Here is an 8587-nt window from a genome sequence, read left to right as displayed (position 1 = left end):
AAAATACTTAAATAAAAATAAGTGATATTAATACGCCATCTCTAAAACGGATTACAAGACGTAATTATATATTGTTTGCATTTATATTACAATATGACTTAAATTATTATGGGGAATTAAACTGCTCGAGTGATTTGATAAACTAAGTGTAATATAATCAACGCGCCACCACATTGTTTTAGTTTAGCCGGAAATGAAATTGTTTACTTCTCAGTGCCTGTGTTCATAACTATATTATTTGAAGCATTTTTAGTACTTCGATGCGTATATTATACTTAAATAACAGAAATAACGCTTTACATACTACGAAACTTGTTAATTATGATGTATAAATATGGTTTAAGGCTGAGAAATATTGCAGTCACAAAGTAGTTGCAATGTTTCGACTTTGTGTCGACTCTGTGTTGACACATGACACGCGCTGTCAAAAGTAATAACAAAGTTACTGGTATGTTACTGGATTTGCAAAATGGCTCCTTGTGTTGATTTGTTTTCAGATATTCTCAAAGTGTAAAAATGCCGTGGTCAGAGATGGGCATTAATCGATTAACTGTTTATTCGACTAATTAATGGAATAAAAAAAGTTAATTCTCAAATTTTAATCACGATTAGTTTAGTCGACCTAACATAGATTGAAATTGAATTAATCTGAATATTAATCGAATAAATTATCGATTAAATCTCGATTGAAAGTTGACAGGGGGCCATTTTTGTACGTAAAAATAATAGAAATGTCTTGCATGCAGATGGTAGCAAAACACTTTGTCATAAAAGTCGAGATGGGTGTCGATATATAGGTTTTAGGGAGTGCCGATTTCGAAAATAATGACCATTTTGGAATCCGAAATGGCGGCCATGCACTGTGTCATAAAAGTCGTCATGGATGTCGTTTTATACGTTTTAGGGGGCCTCAATTTTGAAAATGATGACCATTTTGGAATCCAAAATGGCGGCCATGCACTATGCCATAAAAGTCGTCATGGGTGTCGTTTTATAGGTTTTAGGGGGCGCAGATTTCGAAAATGATAACCATTTTGGATTCCAAGATGGCGGCCATGCACTATGTCATAAAAGTCGTCATGGGTGTCGTTTTATAGGTTTTGGGGGGCGCAGATTTCGAAAATGATATCATTTTCAATTTAAAAATGGCGGCAATGCACTATGTCATAAAAGTCGTCATGGATATCGTTTTATAGGTTTTAGGGGGCGCAGATTTCGAAAATGATGACTATTTTGGATTCCAAGATGGCGGCCATGCACTATGTCATAAAAGTCGTCATGGATGTCGTTTTATAGGTTTTAGGGGGCGCAGATTTCGAAAATGATGACTTTTTTGGATTCCACTTTTATGACAAAATACGTAGCCGCCATCTTGGATTATAAAATGATCATCGTTTTCGAATTCTGCACTCCCTAAAACCTATAAATCGACATCCGTGACGACGCAAGTTATCTTTATTTTCAGATCTAACAAATTGCTACAGAATACAAAGGACAAAAAAGAAGCGAGGAGGTAATGAAACTACAGCAAAAATACAGATGATTCCTCGACGCAATTGGGTGATTCTTAAATTGTGTCCAGATTTTTTTGTCATAAAAGTTTATATTTTACACATATTACTCTCACAAGTTCCGTGACATTTCGACCTTGTAATTTTTTAAGTAAATGTTTTTGTTTATCTATGAGGATCTCACTAGAATAGTATAATCAAGGTATGTTTATATTTGATGAATGAAATACTAACGCAAAAAAAAATATATTAGTGTCTTATATTCCTGCCGAAGACTTTTATTTTACCTTTTCCTTCTACACAAGTTTGGCCAAGTAATAAGAATTTAGGGCTCTCAATTTTATTTTGACTTCTACAACAGTAAAGCTACGAGGCCATGTTTGGTATCGTTTTCGTATAAATTCGCAGTACCAAATTTAGTTAAGGTATCACATTGACACCATTCCGAAGTAAAAACATATAAACTTATTAAAATACTTTCTTTTAAACTCCTCTTCACGCTTAAACTGCTGAACAGTTTTAATTTAAATTTGGTACACATATATTTTGAGTCCCGAGACAGGATATAATAAGTTATCTCAAAAATCATCCTTTAAAGGTGTGAAATGAGGTGTAGGTAGGGGGGAATTCAGAATTGACTTCTTGAAGTTAATACTGTTTAAGTTTAGGTTTGAAGTCTTTTCATCATTTTTAACTAAATCAAAGATGTAGACCATCCCAAATTTCATATAAATCGGTTCAGCGGTTATTGATTTCCCGTACAAATTTCCACGCCACTTTTCACACCTTCAAAAGATGATTTTGGTTATAAGATCTATCCTATGTCCTGTTCCGGGACGCAAACTATTTCTATACCAAATTTCAACGAAATCGGTTCAGCGGTTAAGCGTCAAGAAGAGTTTCAAAAAAACCGGCCAAGTGCGAGTCGGACTCGCGTATTAAGGGTTCCGTACATTAAGTCCGACTCGCGCTTGACTGCACATTTCTAATAGGTTTTCCTGTCATCTATAGGTAGGTAAAGAACTATTTTGTGTATTCAGACGGACATACATACAGACGCACGAGTGATCCTATAAGGGTTCCGTTTTTTCCTTTTGTACGGAACCCTAAAAAGATTTATTTTTATTTTGTGGAATGGTGTCAATGTGATATCTTAAATGGATTCAGCGCCCCAGATTTATACGAAAACGATACCAAACACGGCCTACCACCTTCACTGATATAGATATATCAAGATAAAATTGAGAGCCCTAAATAAACTTTCAAGAGCGGATATCTCAAAAACTATTCAACATTCAAAAAAATCGAAAAAATTGACTGAATAAACTTGTAACAAATTAAATTAACTTTCATTTTGTATAAGTGGCCATGTCGCTGAGATGCATAGTTTCCGAGATATAATCGAAAAACGGGAAAATGGGACCTTCAAAGCCCCCTCTCTCCCCCCCGCTCAAGGGCTACGGCCGGGGACTTTTGATATGTTCACCTCCTAACTTGTCAAACCGAGTTACGGAGTCAAAAATTGTGTTCCGAGCATTTCCCTCTACAACTTTTGGAGCATTCGTTGCCTGACCTAAGTAGCTTATTGAATTTCTTTAAAAACTTTTCTGTAAAAGGTTGACGGGTGTTGGGTGTGTATATGGTTTCGGTCGATTATTATCATTTGCATTGCCCATGATGACTTACTAGAATTACGAGCACACGAGACACTAATAGTAGTTTGACAAACCTTGGTTTTCAAGAGGTATTTTATATTGACATTTGCTGTCACAAATTTGCTGTCAGATTTAGTCGCAAACCGCACGCAAAGTGCACACAAATGTGTCGACACCTTGTTACGGAAAAGTGTTGACACGGCGACGACACTTTGTTTCGAAACAATTCTCGACACATTGTGTGGACTCTGTTACGACACATCTGACATTTAGTTACCACTTTGTGATTCTGCGACTGGAATGGTTATATGGGTGTGGTCTAGCCATAACTCTGACAGGCGAGCGCTGACGGGCCTCAGTATATGAGATACTCGTCAAGAGTTGATTACCATTATGTAACCAAAAATTTGCAAAGTTTGCGGAAAGCTTGAAGTTCCCCTGTAATTCTTAGAACGCAACCGGCGGTCTACTTTTCAACCGACTAATGAAAAAGAGAGGCTAATGATCTCAATCTTATCAGTAGTTAATCCTATTCAACATCTCGAGCCCTACCGTATTGTCTTTACCCCAGTTAAAGGTGAATAGGACAGTTACGTTAATTGTGAAAACCGCTTATGACTTCTGTTTTTTGTTATCCAGACTACACAGACGGCATTAGTGAAAGGTTTACCAGTCTGCAGACGTCTGTTCTGTTATCTAGTCTTACGGTACTTTCTGCATGGAAAAGAAAGATTGCATTATTTATTGTAATTTGTAAGGTTGTTTCAGAAGCTAGGAAATACATAGAGTACTTAGGTTATTTGTAAATGAGGTACTGTGATAATATATTAATAATTAAACACATTATACTTTATATCAACAAATAAATAATAGACAGTTAATATATTTATGCTTAGGCACGATACAACTTTTTAATGTCTGTTGTAGCCACGTTAGGAGCCACAGACATTTTGTAAAACGCGACCCTGAAATTTATGAAATCGTATGTAGGTAACCATATATTTTGAATTTTTTAAGGGTTAGTATGTCAATTTCTTTAGTGAGCCCCTTATAATGCCTCTGCAACAGAATTTAAAACATCTGAAGTAAATGCTTAGTTGTGATGACAATTTAGATACTTTAGCATGCACGTTCGCGAATTCTGACAAAATACCGCGAATAAGTGGTCCTTATCAACAGACAGCCTTCATCACAAGACTTCATAATGTCATCGACGGTCAATAACATAATCGGCGTCGACAGCTAGCATTCCAAGGCTTCGATCGGGCGCGATAACTCAGTTAAGGGCCCGCAACAATTTAACACTGTGACCGCCAACGAACTGTGAAACTTCCAGATAAATACTCTGACGAATTCCTCGGCTGTCTACCACAATGGCGGAATACGTTAGATTACGAATTCTTTTCGTCATTTTGTTTTTCGTATCCTTTTTTCGGTGCCGATATTTGGGAGCGGTCTGTGCCGCAGAGGCCGCGATCGGTCGGTGGTCCATTAGAACTGGAACAATGGCCCACTCAGTTTCTATTACCAGTTTTATCTTACTTGACACAGACTATGTGAATCCTGTCGGCTTTTTTTAACTAAGCTAAATGACGTGTCGTCATTCGGAGAACGATCGAAAAAATCAGCTTGAGGAGTGCATATCTGCTTTTGTCTCTTAATGGCTCCTGCACTTATCAGTTCACAATCACTGTTCTTCTTGAGAAGAGAATTTGCGGCCTCCGTTAACTGAATGTTTTGTTTTCGAATAATTCTATTGTTGTGGCAATTACCTATTCAACTACAGACAATTCACTTTATAACTGTTACCGTACTTGTATTACTAAGCTGCTCAAAATATTGCCTCTGTTTATTTCTTAACAGGGATTACGTCTTTGTAACTGAGCTTTTTATCGATGGTATTAAGCAATACTAGAGGCATTTCGGTTAGAAAGATGTATTTTAGAACTAGGCAATTTCTTAAGAAATGCGGTAGGTGCTTGGAACAAAAGAAACTAATATAATTTGCTAGATTAGGTATCCTAAAATTTGCCGCCTACTTAGGGGAATTACATGGAATAACTGTATGAGGAAAAGTAAAAAAATAAAGATTGCGTTTTTTAAATATAAGGAATAAAGGCATAACTAGAATTAGGAAAACAAATCGTGTCATCATCATGACTGTATGATTAATTGTAGCTGTTATGCCGCATGCGATGCCCATTTGCCTCCTCTCTATTAATATAATGTTTACACATCACACATACTTCTTACCTAAATAACTTTTAAGATAATCTCTAAGAGAATGTAACAAAAATGATGGTATGTATGAGATTCTATTATCTACCGGGCCTAGCCGCGGGTGGCGCCCCCCTGTGCTCTCCTAGCGTTCAATATATGATAAGTCCTTAGACAATGTCATAGTCATTTTTAATAATATTGTTTTACACTCGAAGCCGATTCAGGAATTTAATTAAATTTGACAGTCATTTCCATTGGTTTAATTTCATTAAAACTAGTATTTTAACACACTTACCTATTAACTTGTAACTAAGAATGTAATATAATTTTGTTGTTATGTAGATTTTATTTTAACCTTCCTCTTCTTCTTCCTCGCGTTATCTCGGCATTTTGCCACGGCTCATGAGAGCCTGGGGTCCGCTTGACAACTAATCCCAAGAATTGACGTAGGCAATAGTTTTTACGGAAGCGACTGCCATCTGGCCTTCCAACCCAGAGGGGAAACTAGGCCTTATTGGGATTAGCCCAGTTTCCTCACGATGTTTTCCTTCACCGAAAAGCGACTGGTAAATATCAACTGATATTTCGTACATAAGTTCCGAAAAACTCATTGGTACGAGCCGGGATTTGAACCCGCGACCTCCGGATTGAAAGTCGCACGCTCTTACCGCTAGGCCACCAGCGCTTCTTTTAACCTTCCTACTTCTACTTATAGCTGTATCTACCTATTGATTTAAAACTTTGCAAGTACCTAATAATTATGTATCGAGCTTTGGGCCAGAATATGGAACTCTTCAGTGGCAACTATTAGACCCCTATTAACTTATCTACTAACTTACTATTAAGTTAGGTATTATACCTACAGTCGCCAATATATGTACCTACCTAGACGTGTGCGCCGATTAAATAATGATCGGCGGCGGCGTTTGCCAAAAAATCGGCGGCGGCGGCGTGTTTTCGGCGTGAAATCGGCGTGACCTTGACTTTCAGGTTTTTTAAGGAAAATCATTAATTTGTTGTTTTTCTTGGAAATTTGATCAATCCAGGTTGTTGGTCAGTGAACTACGTATAATTTGAATAGGCTGTGAGTGAATTAGGGTTTGTAAATGAATATAGGATAGGTATAATAACTTGATTTCCCTAGTAACTGGCTTGCATTAAGGGGTTACCTGGTCCCAATGACCTTTGATCCGATCTCTAACTCTCCGTTTTCTCACGATTTCCATGGCTTATCCTATTAAAAATGACGTACTTTAACAAAACAAAACTCCACATATCCTTTAAATGTGCTAGACATAGTGGACTGCTATATGGCTTCCTTTTAATGGTTTTCTTGTCGTACCAGGCTCCAGGCTCACTGAGACGTATCTTCTTTGTCGTTTTCTCATTGCTGAGGATCAATTGCACGTTGAATACCTCTGTTTTTCCAGATCTTGTCGAGGTTAGCCATAGCACTCTTAGCCATGCCAGCTCTGCGGCGTATCTCCACCGCAACCTTTGGGTTAAATTGATAACCAGAACCAGTGCAACTATCGGCACTGGTTATCAACCCATAATATACAAACTAGCTCACAGAGCGCGCACAAAAGGTAACCGGGTGTATGTTTGCCCTGTCTACTACTATTACTTTGGTCTTGAAATGATTGATTTTACGACCTCTGCAGAACTTTCATCTTCAATTTTCTTCAGCAGAGCCGCCATTTTGATGTATTTCTTGTTGTTGTTCCCATAAGGTAGGCGACAAGTAGCAAAGTTTGTTACTAGAACTTTTGTACCAACTCATATTATACTGCCAAAACAAAAACTAACAAAATAACAAAATATGGGCCAACAGACCTGAAATAAAGACTTTCAATTCAATTCAATTATCATTCTTGTTAGATGGCCCAATATGGAAAGGGCTTATAACTACTACAAAAATGTTTGGTTCACTGAAAGCCCCAGTGACCCAGGTGACTGTAACCATAGCAACGAGTGACAAGAAAAAGTTGCTTCACCCATTTACAGCTTGCACATTTCAGCGGGGCAAGTATTTGCGCTGTTCGCCAGATTGACAGCGAATATATAATGTTGTCACTCTGTCTCTCTCTCTCTCTTTCTATTTCTCGACATTTTTGGCACACGACATTTTTTAGGAAACTCAGGGTCTCGAGAGTTTTCGCACATTAATGTCCTCAGATTTTTACTGGACTGCACTCACATGTAGAGATCTGTGTTTTCGTTGCCTAGTTAATTGTGTTTTCATGACGGAGCATTCTGCCTTCGTATGTGAGGCAATGTGAATTCACAATCACAATTAACAGGAAAAAATCCTACTTCATATTATCGCTCCCTCATCTGTCTTGACGGTGAATACTTAGAATTACTCAGTTACTTTAAGAGCCAACAGGAGTGGTCATTCCTCCATACAAACGTAGTCCTCGTTTTCCTCCGTGGTTTTTGAAGCTAGAGCAATGATTTTTTCAACACAGATTAATATTGTCAATATCTGTGTCGGACCGTTTTGCTTTTTTTGATATTTTTGTTTTTTAAGGCGCTAGAGCCCTTCAAAAACGGCCAAAATGGCCTAATAGACTATGCCGCAATGAGAGGCGTGGTATTCAAAACTGATATCAATTAGCCAAAAAAGCAAAACGGTCCGACACAGATAATTTCATAATCATTTAGATTTCCAAATTTGGTTACGATTGGTTAAGTTTTGGGGGAGGAAAAAGAGGACTACGAAACCTCGATTTTTGTCATTTTTACGCAGGATTTTTCGCCTCAGCTGCAGTTGTCCCTATCGCACTAATTTTAGGGGCGGAGTCAAGTTTCTAAATACGTACACAGCCAGAAAAGTGATGGGCAATAGTCGACATTTAATGTCGATAATCTAGTGATGTAAGAAGTTATCGATAAACCGTCTTGTGTGAAAATATCTAGATCCTAAGATACAAGGGGTTTTGGGTTGAGAGTAGGGAACACATTTTTGTAGTTATGATATACAATCTATTATGAACTTTTTGATTCTAATATTTCAAATTAGAAATCAAAATCAAAAATATTTTATTGCATGGTTAAAATGGGTTAACAAAATTTTTAGGTACCTACAGGCACGCTTCGTAATTGTCGAGCAATTTAGGGTCCTAGCTGAATTGGTTGTTCCATACTTACTCGTGCTCTATGGAATGTCCAATTTAGCTAGAACCCTAAATGGCTCAA

The sequence above is a fragment of the Cydia splendana genome, chromosome 1 (assembly GCF_910591565.1).
Source record: "Cydia splendana chromosome 1, ilCydSple1.2, whole genome shotgun sequence".
Lineage (NCBI taxonomy): Eukaryota > Metazoa > Arthropoda > Insecta > Lepidoptera > Tortricidae > Cydia > Cydia splendana.
This window is presented reverse-complemented; position numbering follows the sequence as displayed.